The following is a 16862-nucleotide window of genomic DNA, read 5'->3' on the forward strand; positions in this document are numbered from 1 at the left end:
TTGTGTGTTCTCTTCCTTTGTATCCTCAAGACTTAGAACAAGTTTAAAATACCTTCTTAATATTTCTAAAAGCCAAATTGGCTGCTTCCAGGGGACACGGGATCATCAAAATCTAGAGGTAGGTGTATCTCAGAGGGCATCTAAGCCAAACTCCTCACTTTTCAGAGAAGGACACTGAGGTCCAATAAGCTTGACTGGCAGGTCTACAATTACACAAGATGGAAATGGCAAAGCTGCTTCCTGAACCTGGGTTGTCTGGCTCAACTCCAAATTCAGCTCTTTCCACTTAGCTGTGAGGTGTGTGTACAACAAATGTTTCTGGGGGCAGCTAGGGGGCGCAGTGGATAGAGCACCAGCCTTGAATTCAGGAGGACCCGAGTTCAAGTCTGGTCTCAGACACTTAACACTTCCTAGTTGTGCGGCCCTGGGCAAGTCACTTAACCCCAGCCTCAGAGAAAAAAAAAAAAAAAGAAAAGAAATAAAGAACAAATGTTTCCAGTCAGCTGGAATATGTAGACTCAGTGGAAGGGAGGAAGACCAGATAAGGCTGGAAAGGTTGAGTGTCAATAGGTTGTGGAGGAAATTGATCCGTGCAACAAAGTTTTCATCTTTCAAGAAAGTTAAAAGGGAGTCATTGATAATTTTTGAACAGAAGAATGATGAATGATGTGGCTTGGTCCATTCATAAGAAAGATGGTTTTGTCTGGTTGTCGGAAGGCCTGGAAAAGGAGAGGAGGAAAGACAGAGGAAAGTCCTGACAAGGGCATGCATTTCGTGGGGGCAGTGGGACTAGAGAACAAGGAATAAAGGCTTCCGATTTTCAGAGAGGTGGAAATGAAAGGACTTGGTAACTGATGAATGAATGAAAAGTACTCATCTCGTGCTAAGTAAAAGCAAGACCATCCCTATCTAGACAAGGGTCAACTGTCCTGTTATTTCCAACAGCAATGATAACACGGCTTCGATTACTGCTCCCAGAGGGAAAGGTCACACGGAAGGAGGGAGGGAGGGAGGGTCACGAGACTCGGACTAGAGACAAGTGGCTAGATTTTCTAAATGAGGGTCTGCCCTAGGTGGCTGATTGGCAGATGAGGGAATGGCCATCAAACGGCTGGTTTTCTTGCTGCAGTAAGAACAACAAACAACGGCCCACAAAGTCACCTGTTTCACTGGAGTCTCCGGGAAGAAAAATGTAAAGTAACGGGAGACTGAGCTGGCTGGAGGGGCTCCGGGGAAGTCCTGCATAGTATGGCTCACTAAAAACTCTGATTTTGTCCGTGTGAGTAGCACATTTATGATCCAACAGGCCAGATTTAGGGCGAGAACGCGCCTTGGAGATGTTCTAATTCAGTGCTTCTTCCCCTTTTTCTATTCATTGTATAAAACAGGCGGACACATCGAAAGTTTGCTGACAGTAAACCTTAACTTTGGGCCCCGCCCCCGGTTGTGGAGAACCAGGTGTGCCCCGCTCTAGTTTGGCCCCCCGTTTTACTGAGGACGCAGAGTCCGAGGGCCTGCGGGCCACGGGGGGCGGGGGGCCCGGACTTCGGTGACACTCCGGCCAGGGGAAGAGAAGCGGGAGGAGACGCGCAGTTTATTAAACACCTCCTGTCCTCGGGCACCGTCGGTGCTTCACACATTCCCCTCGTTTGCGCCTCTTAAAAACCGCGTGAAGCGGGGGCGCCTCTAGCGCCTCCGCTGAGGCTGGCAGCGGTTAGGCTACCTGCCCGGACCCCGCAATCGGCTCTCCGGGAGTCCGAGCCCCCTCCGGCGCCGCGCACGCAGCGTCACCGTATCTGCGCCCGCATATCCGCGGGGTTACTTATCTGTGTCCGGGCCGCTCGCAGGTGCCAGGGGGCCGGGGCTGTTTCACCGGGTCTCCTCTATCCCAGGCTTGGGGCGCTGCAGGAACTGAATCAGAACCGCTCCCCATCGGAGAAGAGGGACGCGGTGCCCGGCGGGAGCGCAGAACGCGCACAGAACCCGCACACGTGCGCCGCCCGGTACCAGCTGCGGCCCGCTAACCTTTTCCCCACTACCCCAGGCCCGCTCTGCTGGCAGCCCCGCCCGCGGCGCGGCGATTGGTTAACGGCCTGCCGCTCGTCCGCACTTCTCTCGCCAATGACCGCCCTCTCCCCCTGTGCCCGCCCCCGCAACCTAGGCGCTGCCGCCGCGAGCCCCACCTCGACACCCCACCCCGCGGATGCGGCATTCTCATTGGTTCATAGGCAGATTCGGCTGGGAGAGCCAACAAATAGGAAGGCCCGGCGGCGCGGCCCTTCCCCCTCTTCTTCCACCACTGCCCCCGGCGCAGGGTGCGTGAGGCGGGGCCGGGCTGGGCTGGGCTGGATGGCAGTGGCGGCGCGTCCCGGCCAGTGAGGCGGAGGGAGCGTCGGGCGACCTGAGGTGGGTGACAGGCCCAGCAGAGTCGAGGGGGCGGCGGGAGCAACGGCCACGGGGTGAGTGTGAGGGGCTGAGGCGGGTCTGGGCCTCAGGTGGGAGGCGGGAGACGCGGAGTCTCCTCTCCCTTCCGCCCCCGAGGCAGGTGGCGCGCGGCGCGTCCTCCTTGACAGGGGCGCGCGCTCCTCCCTCGGCGCGGGCCCGAGACGCCCCCTTCCCCTCTTCTTCCTCGGAGCCAGCCTGGGGAAGCCCTCGGAGGGCAGTGACCCCTCCCCCCCCTCCACCCTTTCCAATAATTAAGCCCGAACAGACGTCCGCACTCTCCGCCCCCTAATCTAGCTCCCTAGCCCCTCGTGCCCTCCATCCAGACGTGGCTCTTCGCCGCCACCGCCTCCCGCAAGTCCAGGTCCCTCCTCTCCCTCCTCCCCCTAATGTTCGGATCCGGGCCATATTCCCCCTCGGATCCTCCAAACATGACCGACGTCAGCCCCACTTTCCTCCCTCCCCAACTTGTGGACCTTTTGTCTCCCTGGTTCCCCAAATATCCACATCTGTTCTCACCCCCCACCTCTCCCTCCCTATTAGGAGGGAAAGAAGCATTTATTAAACACCTCTCCTATGCCTGGCACCGTGCTAAGAGAGCAGGCTCCTCTCCCCCCGTTCCTTAGTCCTTCCAAGAAGGTCCTGGAAGGGAGGACGGCACTCTCCATCCTCTTTATCTCCCTCTTCCCCCGCCCTGCACTCTAACCCATGCACTCTGTCAGTCATTCAGGCAAAGAGATTGGGCCAGACTACTAACGGCCACTGATAAAATCCTGGGTGGGGGCAGGGAGGAAAGCATCCAAAATGACGGGGGGGGGGGGGGGGGGGGAGGCCTAGGCGAGCATTTCGCTGCTGCGGACGGAATTTTGAAGGGGGGCCGGACTTCGTGGTGATGACTCTAGGAAAGATCGGTGAGGGGCATTTGTATTCCCAGCCTTGACCTTTCAACTTTGCTTAACTGCTTTCGTGCTCCAAACCTGCGGATCCGGACTGCCAGTTGTGTTTCCCCCGCTTGACTTTTTTTCTCTTCCAGACTGCCTTTAACTGACAGGTGCACACCATTGAGGGCTCAGCAACATTTTCTGCAATTCCTTTCTTTTATTATTATTATTATTATTTTATTTTTTTAAAGCAAGAAGTGATTGTTTCTTTTCTTACACGGTGAAAGAAAATCATTCCTTTTAACCTTTTTTTGTCCCTTAAATAGTGTGCTGTAAGGATATTCCTTTAGCTCATGTCAGTGACTTTTCTGTCCAGCTGTGCATCATATCACCCGAAATATTTCCCCACCCACATTTTTCTTTTGATCTATCCTTCAAATTTCTTGAAAAATTCAGTTATTAAATTGGCTTTTTTGCTTGTCCTGCCTTGTTTGCTGAGCTATACTTGTGAAGATTTGGCCAAAGAACTTTTGCTGAGTTCTTTTAACTTAACTAGTACAAGACGTGCTGGGGACAGAAAGGAGGAAATTTCCTTTGTGCCATGAAGAAAAGCCCTTAAGTTTCCCTCTCTAGAAAATGTGGGTAATACTGTTCTAATTCACCAAGTTATTCTGAGAACTCAAAGAGAAGCTTAGAGACAGACATTTCTTTTTTTTTTTTTTAATTTTTTAAATAGTTTTTATTTACCAGATATATGCATGGGTAATTTTACAACACTGACATGTCCAAACAGTTGTTTTGCTGTACAAAAAGAATTGAACTTTGAAATAGTGTACAATCAGCCTGTGAAGAGGTCTTAGAGGCCAATGGTAACATTCAGAATCATTAAGTAAATTGTGTTATTAAATGGCTAGATTTTCTGAGGTTCACTTCCTGTCAGGAGGTAAAGAAGGCAAGTTCAAATCTCCTTTCTACTTTTTATTGCCTGTATGAATTTGGCAAGTCATTTAATCTCTCCATCTCTAAATATGATTGAGTCATTATGTGATTTAGAGCTGAAAGAGACTTCAGAAATCATCTGGCCTAAATCTTTCATTTTCTTTTGAGGAAACTCAAGGTGATTTGCCTAAATACCTCTAATTGACAGAGCTAGGCTTTGAACCTAGATCTTCTGGGTTCTAAACCTAAATTCATTGTTCTTTCTACAATATTTCAAAAGTAGTCATCTTACATCCCGTTTTTCTCTTTCCTTAGTTTAATAAAGCAAGATTATTATACAATATTATTAAGCAATTAGATCAGTTCAACTGCCCTCATATACTTCCTAGCTATATGACTCTGGGCAAGCCACTTACCTCCATTTGCCTAAGTTTCCTCATCTATAAAATGAGCATAATACTTCAGTGTCTTTGCTAGAAAAACACCAAATAGATCATAAAGAATTGGACACAACTAAACAACTGCCTTTTTTTTTTTTTTTTTTTGCCCAAGAACTGTGATAGGGACTCATCAACTACTCTGCAATCTTAAGTTTCCTAGGGTGCTAAGAGGTTAATTGTTTTGCTTATAGCCATATGGCTTTTAAAATTTTATTTTTTATTATCCTGAAGTTAATACCAAGTGAAAAGGGAAAAAAGGAGGTGGGATTGTGCATGACACTTTAGATCTCTATTATATATGGTTTGTTTTTCATCTAAAATACACAATAAATTCAGCATGTAACTTTCAAAGATTTCCTGCTGGTCTGATTCCTTCCGTTCGCTTCTGTGCATTAACATATTATCTAATCTGTTACAGAGACTGGACCTATACCAATGTAGAGAAAAAAGAGGAATTATCTTAAAAACAAGGATGTGCACAGAACTCTCCAACTAATATAGATTTTTAACAATGTATATTCAGAAGGTAGAGCAAGAGCAGGTAATGGAAAGTGAATATAAAATCATAGCTTGATACTGTAGTATCAAGATTGCTTTAGTTTATGATGATTACTGGATGTTGCAGAAAGCTGAGAGAAGAAGAATGTTTTTTTAAAGCTGTATTAGAGAAAAGGAAAAATCAAATAAAGAATCAGACCACTGCTAGAATTGGATAGGAGGACAGCTGATAATAGAAAGTTGAGCTACTCAGTTATTATTTTACTTCTGTTGACTTGCATAAGAGAATAACCTTTGAACTGGAAAGAACAGAACAAAAGATGTCTAATAGGGAGTCAACAACTAACATATGTAAGGATTTAATAGTAAAAAAGAATACCTCGTTGTCCTTGATGAATTCAGATCTCTTGTGCCAGATGAACAATATCCTTAGGAACTGAAAGAACTGGCTACAGATACCCCTGGTTTCCCAGTTCATTAACTTTTTCAACTCCCATGAATTGTACCTTTACTCTACCTCACCCACATAACTCTGACACCTGATCTTATCACCCCAAAATGCTCTACCTCTAAAACTCAGTACTCTGACGTTTCTCCTATGACTATATCCTTTCTTTCCCTTTCTCCTTTTTGCTCACCCCTCAGATCTGTTTTTTGTCCTTACTACAGTCTCTGATCATCTTATCTCCCTGCTTTTCCAGCCTTGCTTTGGGTTTCCTTTTCTTTATCTAACATATTGGTACTATAGATCTCAGCTTCTTAAACTATAGATTGTGACTCCATAGCAGGTCTTGTAACTAAATGTGGGGATCATGAAGTTATTATTTATTATAGTAAATGTTTGATATGTATATCTTTCTTATATACCCAGGGTCATGTAAAAGTTTCTCTAGTGAAAAGAGGTCATAAGTGGAAGAAGTTTAAGCCCTACTATAGAGGACCATTCCAAGTTTACTCATCTTCCATGCTAGAGTTTCTCCTTATCACCAGTCTGGTCATTTAGTCCTTTCCAAATCCCAACCTGAAATTATTCCACCCACCATCCACCTTTGTTTCTACTGATATTCTGCTGAATAATGTTGTAGAAAGTCTTAGAATCATGCTGATTCAGTACAAAATGATCTTGTCTCAGTTGATCCGTCACTGCTACACGTTGCTCTTTTTACCTTTCCATGATTGTAACACATTCCCCAGATAAAATTTTCTAAACTTCTTTTTTTGCTCAAGCCACTTACCATACCTGTTCCACTCTGAACTCAGGAGAGGACCTTATTATATATTCTACCAAGAAAATCAAAGCCTCCTCTTGTGAACTCCTCTCTAGTTATCTGCCCAATGGCCCCATAGCATCATCGTCCATTCTCTTCTGTTTTAGTCCAGTCTTGGGGGAAGAAGATAGTCCTTTCTTCTAAGGCTAGTCCTGATTATTTCCTTGATCCTGTCCCTTCCCATTTCCTTTGGGATCTTACCCTTTCAATCATCTACTTTCTGTTTTTAATCTTCAAACTTTCTTTATCCTAGTTTATTTCCTGTTTCCTACAAACATATCCAGGTCTCTTTCACCCTTAATAAACTTTCACTAGACTCTATACCATTCCCTCAAGCCAGATTCCTAGAAAAAGCTAACTACGTTCACAGATTGGAGTCCTTTTATCTCATTTCTCCACCCTAGTCATTCCGGCATGGAGTTTTCTTATTGGTTGAAACTGCTCTTTACAAGGTTGCCAGTGATTTCTTAATTAATAAATTCTATGGTTTTTACTAGCTTACCTCCTTGACATCTCTACAGCATTTGACACTATTAAGCACTCCCTCCTAAATAATAACTCATCTATGAGTTTTTGTGGCATTGCTCTCTCCTGAGTATAATTCTCCATTTCTTTCCACAACTCTTATTAATCCTCCTCAATCTTCTTTCTGACCAATCATCCTAAACTAGCTCTTTTACTAGATTTCTGTCTTTCTTCTTCCCTCACTGATTGTCCCCTAATACTCTCTGTCCTGTGTCCTGCTTTTTTACCTTGGAAAGGTACACGATGGGCCACTTAGTTCACCTTTAACCTGAACAGAAACCCTTACCACAATATATTCAGTAAGCAATCATTTAATATCTTTTCCCTTCTACTAGGCTTGAAAACTGTGTGAAAGAAAGTTCTGTACTTTTGTTTTAGGTAGAAGCCTGCCAGAAACTTCTTATTAATTCAGTTTATTCTAATCCAGGCATTTCTGCTTATGAGAGAGAACAGAGATGGAAAGAGCTATCACTTGATTCTGAAAATCTCGTTCTCCCTTAGCCATTGCTGAGTGAAAGTTAGAGCATTCTTACACAATAGAAAAATGTCCAAATAAGATAAAAGTTACAAAATTCAAAGTGAGTTTCAGTTTACATTTTGCTTCATCAAACAGAGCGTTAATCACTTAACTTTTAGGATACCCTTGGAGAATCATTTTTCTAAAATCAGCTTTTGAGCATACTCTAGTTTTTCTTTTTAGCTGGTCAAAGGTGAAACTTCTTTTTTTTCCCCTGATTCTATCTAAAAATTAATATTTTATTTTTCTCAGTTGCATGTAAATAATTTTCACATTCCTTTTTTTAAGTTTTGAGTTCCTCAGAAGGTTTTGCAAGGGTAAGATCTCTTTGGGATATAAGCTCAATAGTAATACTGCTGGGTATGCACAATTTGAGAACTTTTTGAGCATAGTTCCAAATTGCTCTCCAGAATCATTGCCTCTACTTCTACAAAGTTATAGGAGCAGGTGGCTTCTTTGAGATTCCTTTTAGCTTTGACATTCTGTGTGTGCCCTTTTCTTCTCTGTGCCACATTTTCCCCATTTCTTGACATATTTAATTTCTAAGACTTGACACATAATTTCTTTTTAAAAATTTTTTATTATAGCTTTTTACTTATAAGATATATGCATGGGTAATTTTTCAGCATTGATAATTGCAAAATCTTTTGTTCCAATTTTTCCCCTCCTTCCCCCCAACCCCTCCCCCAGATGGTAGGTTGACCAACACATGTTAAATATGTTAAAGTATAGGTTAAATACAATATATGTATACATGTCCAAACAGTTATTTTGCTGTACAAAAAGAATCAGACTTTGAAATAGTGTACAGTTAACCTGTGAAGGAAATAAAAAATGCAGGCAGACAAAAATAGAGGAATTGGGAATTCTGTGTAGTGGTTCATAGTTATCTCCCAGAGTTCTTTTCCTGGGTGTAACTGGTTCAAGTCATTACTGCTCTATTGGAACTGATTTGGTTCATCTCATTGTTGAAGAGGGCCACGTCCATCAGAATGGATCATCATATAATATTGTTGTTGAAGTATATAATGATCTCCTGGTCCTGCTCATTTCACTCAGCATCAGTTCCTGTAAGTCTTTCCAGGCCTTTCTGAAATCATCCTGCTGGTCATTTCTTTCAGAACAATAATATTCCATAATATTCATATACCACAATTTATTCAGCTATTCTCCAATTGATGGGCATCCACTCTGTTTCCAGTTTCTTGCCACTACAAAAAGGGCTGCCACAAACATTCTTGCACATACAGGTCCCTTTCCTTTCTTTAAAATCTCTTTGGGATATAAGCCCAGTAGTAACACTGCTGGATCAAAAGGTATGCACGGTTTGATAACTTTTTGGGCATAGTTCCAAATTGCCCTCCAGAATGGCTGGATGTATTCACAATTCTACCAACAATGTATTGGTGTCCCAGTTTTCCCACATCCCCTCCAACATTCTGCATTATCTTTCCCTGTCATTTTATATAGCCAATCTGACAGGTGTGTAGTGGTATCTCAGAGTTGTCTTAATTTGCATTTCTCTGATTTAATGACTTGGAGCGTCTTTTCATATGGCTAGAAATAGTTTCAATTTCTTTGTCTGATAATTGTCTGTTCATATCCTTTGACCATTTATCAATTGGAGAATGGCTTGATTTCTTATAAATTAGAGTCAATTCTCTATATATTTTGGAAATTAGGCCATTATCAGAATCTTTGACTATAAAAATGTTTTCCCAGTTTATTGTTTCCCTTTTAATCTTGTCTGCTACAAACATTTTTGCAAATATTTTGTCCTTTATGATTTCCTTGGGATACAGAAGTTCACCATTTCTTAAAGCATAATGGTATTCCATCACAATCGTATGCAACGATTTGTTCAGCCATTTCCCAATTGATTGACATTCCCTTACTTTCCAATTTTTTGCTACCACTAAAAAAGCTACTGTAAATATTTTTTTTGGTGACCTAGGTCCTTTTCCTCTTTATTTTTTATTTCTTAGGAATATAAACATAGTGGTATTGTTGGCCAAAGGTGCAGTGGTTTTATAGCCCATTGGGCATAGTTCCAAATTATTCTCTAGATTCATTGAATCAGTATACAGCTACACCAATAGTATCTTAGTGTTTTAATTTTCACATTTTACAGGTAAGTAGCTTAAAGCTGTTTTAATTTGAATTTCTCTCATCAATAGAGATTTAGAATATTTTTTCATAGGGTGCTCTAAATAACTATAGATCAGAGAAATGCAAATTAAGACAATTCTGAGATACCACTACACACCTTTCAGATTGGCTAAGATGACAGGAAAAGATATGTTGGAGGGGATATGGTAAAACGGGGACACTAAGACATTGTTTGGTAGAGTTGTGAACTGATCCAACCATTCTAGAGAACAATTTGGAACTGTACCCAAAGGGTTATCAAACTGTGCATATCTTTGACTCAGCAGTGTTTCTACTGGGTTTATATCCCAAAAAGATCTTAAAGGAGGGAAAGGGACCCACATGTGCAAAAATGTTTGTGGTAGCCCTTTTCGTAGTGGCAAGAAACTGGAAAGTGAGTAGATGCCCATCAATTGGAGAATGGCTAAATAAGTTATGATATATGAATGTTATGGAATATTATTGTTCTGTAAGAAACGACCAACAGGATGATTTTAGAGAGGTCTGGCGAGACTTACATGAACTGATTGATGCTAAATGAAATGAACAGAACCAGGAGATCATTATACATGACAACGATGATCAATTTTTTAATCCAATAATACCAATACTACATCTGTATCCCAAAGAGGTACAATAATATTTATAGCAGCTCTTTTTATATAGTGGCAAAGAATTGGAAATTGAAGAGAGATGCTCATTAGTTGGGGAATACCTAAACAAATTGTTATGTGATTGTAATGGAATACTGTTGTGCTATAAGAAATGGTGAGCAAGATGGTTTCAGAAAAACTTGGGAAGATTTATATGAAGTCATGTAAATTGAAATGAGTTGTATCTGGATAACATTGTACATAGTAAAGCAGTATCATACAATGATCAACTATGAGTCATTTAGATATTCACAACAATATAATGATCCAAGACAGTGCCAAAGGATTTATGATGAAAAACACTATTGACCTCCAAAGAAAGAACTGGTGGGAATCTGAATGCAGGTCAAAGCATATTTTTCTTACTTTATTTTGGTCTGTGTCTCTTTTATAATGTGGTTTATATGGAAAAATATTTTGCATAACCCCATATGTATAATCTATATCAAAATCTTTACTTTCTCAAAGAGTATGGTGAAAAAGGGAGCAGGAATTTGTAATTTAAAAAATATAGAAAAGAAGGATGAAATTGGACTTGTAATTGAGAAAAATAAAAACATTCTAAAAATGTGTAGCATGAATTTAAAAGCTGATCAATCACTGAACAGGGATTTCATGCTTAGGATAACAATAGCTAAGGTAATGTGTACAGATCTTCTGAAAACTGCTTGATTCTTTAAAATTCTGTTCATCTTTTCTGCTTCTACAGAAGCATAAGGAGACTTTTAGAAATTGAGGGATAGTTTATATTTTCTTTTATTTCATGGGTTGTCTTAGTTGAAGAATTCAGCATCAAATAAAGTTTGAGCCTCCTGGTAATCTTCTCTTCCATTTTTCTTTTTTTCCTTATAGGAAATCATGGTTTAAAAAGCTTGACTTATTAAAAAATAGTTTTGTATTCTTTGCTAATGTAAATCCTGTTTGAATGTAAAATCAAAGTATTTTGCTAGGTTTTCCTCTTACTAAATGTTTACTGACTACAGATTTCTAATTATATCTTCAATTCAATAAGTATTGGCTGAACACTTGTTAGGACACTCAGCACCTATCTTAGTCACTGAAGGGAATATCAAAGAAGTACAGGGCATGCCTTCAGTGAACTAAAATCTTTTTGGAAAAATGTGACATTTTAGAATAACAGGAATCCACTTAATCAAGTACTAAAGTTGAAATTAACATATGCACAGAATAGTATAATATTGGAAGGAAGGAAACAAAAACAAGCCTTATTAAGTCCATACTATGTTCTAGGCACTATGCTAAGCACTTTATAAATATTATCTCATTTGAGCATTGCAACAATCCTGGGATATAAGTGCTGTTATTATCCCCATTTTACATTGGGGAAACTGAAGCAGACATCGTTAACTGATTTTACCAGTCATACAACTACAAAGTGTCTGAGGCTAGATTTGAATTCGGGTTTTCTGACTCTAGACCCAGCTCTTTGTCTAATTATATGTACTGCCTAATTATAGTGTTATAGGTGTTCATAGAGGCAAATATGATCACTTTGAGCTGGAACTATGTGGGGAAAAACTTGAAAAAGGCTCTTTAAATACCAAATTGCAGAGTTTCATTTTTATTTAGTAATGGTAATAATAATAATAGTAATGGCATTCACGTAATACTTCAAGGTTTGCAAATATCTCATTTTATCCTCACAATCACACTTGAAGGTAGGCAGTATCATCCCTGTTTTATAGATGAGAAAACCAAAATGGACAGCAGTTAAAGTGATTTGCCCAGGGTCACACAGTCAGTCAACCAGCACTTAGTAAATATTATATATCAGGCTCTATGCTAAACAAAGGCAATATGTAAAAAGGCAAACAGACAAAAACCCAGTCCCTACTTAAAAGAAGCTGTCTTTTTTTTTTTTTTTTTTTTTTTTTTTCTGAGGCTGGGATTAAGTGACTTGCCCCAGGGTCACACAGCTAGGAAGTGTTAAGTGTCTGAGACCAGAGTTGAACTCGAGTCCTTCTGAATTCAGGGCTGATGCTCTATTTACTGCACCAAAAAGAAGCTCACTCTAATAAAGAAGACAACTTGCATACATGTTCAAGCAAGATAAATGCAGAATAAATCTGAGATAGCCTCAGAGGAAAGGCCCTATATTTGAGGAGGAATGGGAAAAGCTTTTTTGCAGAAGTTGAAAATTAAGCTAAGACTTGAAAACCACTGGGAGATGAAGAAACTGCCAGGCATGAGGGACAGCCAAAAATACCTGCAATGGGGCAGTGGAATGGCAAGCACAAGGAGTATTTAGGAATCCTCAGTCATTGGAGAGTGGTGTTAGAACGAAAAGGGTCAGATAATGAAGGGCTTTAAAGGTCAGTCAGGATTTGATATTTATCCCAGAGGTAATAACCACTAGAGGTAACCTGCTCAGACTTAAGCTTTTTCGGAAGATTAATTTGACAGTTGAGAATGGATTGGAGTGGGGAGAATTTCAAGACAAGGAGACCGACCAGCAGACCATGATCATGTTTAAACTCTGCTCTTTGTGACTTCCAAGTTCAACGCTTTGCCTACTACACTACCTAGTTGCACCTATGAAGCAATGGAATGCCATTTAAGATTTTTTGAATGGGAAACAGACGTAATGAAAGTAATGTTTTAAGAAGATGGATTTCCAGGAACTGGGCAGGATGGAAGTACAAGTGACAGAAGGCAAGCAATTGGTCAACAATTATCCAGAATTTAGTAAGTGTCTCCTATGTGCCAGGCAGGCATTGTGCTAAGCTCAGGGACACCAGTTAGGAAGTAGAATGATGAGAGCTAGAGATGGGAGACTGGGTTGGGGAACTGGTGCAGGGAGAGACAAGAAAATCTGGTAAGAGAATTAAAGGGCCTGTGAGGTCACACACAAAGCCAATCAGCGAGAGAGTCACCCATTACGAAGCTATCTCAATGTGGCCAAGATCCCACCCACTGGGCAGTCCTAATATCCACAGAGATTACTTCCTAGGGCACTCAATCTCCCGTTGCGCTGTGGTACCGCCCATTTAAAGGGCCCTTACAATTTGTCATAGCCAATATATTGTCAATAGTTATACATATATATTCTTATATTTATTGTTTCCATCTATTTGCAAATTGCCCGAATTCTCTCATTTTATATTTAAACATAGAGAAATAAGGAAAATTACTTTTGAAAAGAGAGGTTTTTTTTTTCCTAGTTCATTAATTGCTAATATTTGTTGAACTGAAGTAGGAATTTGTACTGATTCATGCTAATGAGATTAGAAATTTATTCACAAGAAATAAAATTCCAAGCATAGAGAATGAGTCAAATGATAAGATGAGGTTAGGTTACCTACAAGTGGATGTGGGCAGACCCCCATCTAATGTTGCTACAGATGAAAAGGGCATGTCTTTTTGTACTTGCTGCATGTTCTATCATCCTGCTGCAAGCAGATTATTGTACACAATTACACACATATAATTATTAGAGTAGAGTGTGATATGCATCAGAGAGGCCAAACATGGAAGGAAAAGGAGAGAGGCAGGGATTGCTTCTAACTGAAGACATCAGGAAAGACTTTGATAAGGAAGTGGTAGGCCTAGGCCTTGATCAAGAAGAATTTCAATTGCAGAAATGAGAAGAGTATGTGCTAGGCGTGGGGGAAAATATTCTAATACATGGGAGCAGGAGCTATAAGACAAGCTCAAGGAACAAGGAGTCCCAATACAGTGTTCCAGAAGGAACATTATGAAATGATAAAAAGGTAGTTTGGGGTAAATTAGGAGAGACCTATTATCAACAAAAGCAAGAGTTTTATATTTTATATTATGGACTGTGAGGAGCTTCTAAGGGTCTTTTAACTAGTGAATAATGTGATCAGACCTAGTTGAAGTATTAGGAAGTAAAGAACCATAACTATATTTTTGTTGGTAGTAATTTAAAAGTGATTTGACATTGTTATACTTAAGAATCCGAGATTGAACTATAAGATTCCTTTGCTTTGATTGTTTGTGTAAAAGAGTTGTTAGATGATATCGATATATTTTTATTTCAGTTATATTAACAAAGATAAAGAGAGGTAGATAGAATTTTCATTTGATATGTAACTTGTTCCAAGTATGCTAACAAGGAATTTTCTAGTCAAAACTTTCTCTGAAAGAATATTGGTAAAATATAAAAAACTAACTGGTTTAAGCAGTTTGAGGTAAGGATCCATGAACATACAATTGAGGAGAAATGGTATCTGTTACAGGAGCTAAGGAATTCTAAGAGTATAGAGCAAAGAGGAGCTGCCCAAGAAGATGCCCAGAAGTAGGCTATCTTAATGGAGAGCCTAAAAAGATTCAGATGGTTGTAGTAAGGATGTGCTTATAACAGATGATTTTGTTTATATATATATATATATATATATATATATATATATATATATATATATATGTAGAAAGGCATAGTCTATATAATACAAATACTACATTTACAATTTATTATTAATTTGTACAGAAAATCCACTATTACAGATTAATCTCTGTCAGTTCAATTTGATTTTATAAAACTTTTGTCAGTCATTGCTGAACATTGATCTGGGAATGTAGTAGCATAGTTTGTACTCTGCTTTATTAAAAACTTGTGAATTTATCTTTGCTGAGGAAATTAAGTGGTATGATTTTACTGCACAAATAAACACAAATTTTGTTTTGGTCTTTTATTTTTTTAAGCCTCAAGAAACATGCAGAAATGAAATGTAAGTCATTTGCGTTTTTAACAATGGTTCTTTGAAATTCATTTTGGGAAGTGCTTTAGGATTTTAAAACACACAAAAAGAGAAAAATGTAGAGTATTATAAAATTATAAATAAATATAAGAAGTTAAGGGAGAGGTGCATGATAATATGAAAGTTAGAGACCTTTCAACAACTTGCTTTGGTATTTTCCAAAGGACTTTTTATCCAGAGGAAAAAGTTGCCATTGACTAATTTATCCCATTTAATAACTTCTCCATGTGACTTTGAAAGTGAGGGGAAATTTTTACACAAAAGTATAAGTTGGTAAACAAATGAAGTAGTTATTATAAATTCTACCTCCTTGGGCTTTGACATCCTAACAGATGATCAAGAAACAAGTAAACTAATATAGCTGATATTAACTGTGCTTGTCATGTTTGTCATATATATTATTTTGGAAAGGTGGATCATAGCACTAGAACACATATAAGAAAGTACCTAAACTACTGAGCCCTGTTTATGAATACATCTGACAGTAACTAGGGAAATGGATCAGTATTTGATTAACTTGTTTTTGTTGGCTAGTCTCTGTAACACTTATATGAGGTGGCTTGTAAAAGGCATGTGGAAAGGGCCAAACTTTGATGGTATGAATGAAGCAGGCAGATTTCTAGTAGTTCTTATGGGTTATATAATTTATTTCAGTAAATTCATTTTAGGAAACATTGGTTAAGCACCTTGTAAATTCAGGGCATTGTACTATTAGATAAAAGTGCTAACCACAGATTTTGTAGTAGATAATAGAACAACAGAAATAGATGACATACAGAGTATTCATAGGTAACTAAGACAGGGACAGGGGCATGGTATTATATCTGAGGAAAAAGAAGTTTGGAGGGGCCCCAAGAGCATACCATATGAATATTGTGTGAAGGGTCTAAGTATGTTTCAACTAGAGGGAAAAAAAAGGAGTATGGGAGGGTAAGAAAGGCCAATATCACATGCTATGGACTAGCTTGTTTTGGGGTGGGAAGCAAGTAAAAGTAAAGGGAAAAATTGTTTCCATCTATATTCTGAAGCCATCAGTTCTCATTCTAGAGATGGATAACACGTTTCTTCATCAGTCCTCTGGAATTGTGATGAATTATTTTGTTGATCAATGTTACTAAATCTTTCCCAGTTGATTATCTTTACAATATTACTGTTACTGTGTAGATTATTCTCCTGGTTCTAATCACTTCACTTTGTATCAGATCATATAAGTTTTCTATAGGCATATCTTTCTGAGCTTTAGTTTATAATATCCACAATACTTTCCTCACAGGCTTGAAAACATACTTGGACAGCATTTTACAAACTTTGTAGTGTTATATAAATGTCAGCAATTAGTAGGATTTGTATTAGATGACCTTCAAGGTCTCTTCCAGCTTGGATTCTCTGATTTCCCTTATTAGTAAGAGATAACCAGAAAAAGACATATGAGATAGGAGATCTTTGAGTTGCATTATAGAGAGTGGATAATTTATTGTTATTTTATAGGGTAGAATGATAAATGATTCAGGAGCATATGCCATTCAACAAACCTTTCTTTAGTGGATGAAGCCACCAAAACCCCCACTAAATCCACAATCCAATTAATTAGTTATATATCTATCACCTCAAATTCCAGAATACTAGGGGCAGGAAGGCTAAATAGATAAAGCAGGCTAGACCACTCTCTTCCTGCTAAATGATTAAAATCCCCCTGTAGCAACAGTTTTGCATCCCAGAGGAATACTGAATAAAAAATGCTGATGACTTCTTTCTGGCTAGTCATGAGCAAGGCACCTTGGGGCTAAGTGAAGACATTAGGCTAAGATAATA

The 16862-nt window shown here is 39.5% G+C and overlaps 1 protein-coding gene across 2 annotated transcripts in view; it reads left to right on the top strand.

Annotated features, from left to right (window-relative positions):
• The first annotated feature begins 2309 nt into the window (after positions 1-2309).
• Positions 2310-16862, top strand: part of SLC25A42 (solute carrier family 25 member 42) — a 44753-nt gene continuing 30200 nt past the window's right edge. Inside the window, exon 1 of one of the 2 annotated variants that reach the window (XM_074303260.1) lies at positions 2310-2459. The gene's annotated coding sequence lies outside the window, so the exon portion shown is untranslated. The remainder of the gene's footprint in view (positions 2460-16862) is intronic. The other variant, XM_074303264.1, reaches the window with a different exon arrangement.

This window comes from Sminthopsis crassicaudata, chromosome 1, assembly GCF_048593235.1.
Source record: "Sminthopsis crassicaudata isolate SCR6 chromosome 1, ASM4859323v1, whole genome shotgun sequence".
Classification (NCBI taxonomy): domain Eukaryota; kingdom Metazoa; phylum Chordata; class Mammalia; order Dasyuromorphia; family Dasyuridae; genus Sminthopsis; species Sminthopsis crassicaudata.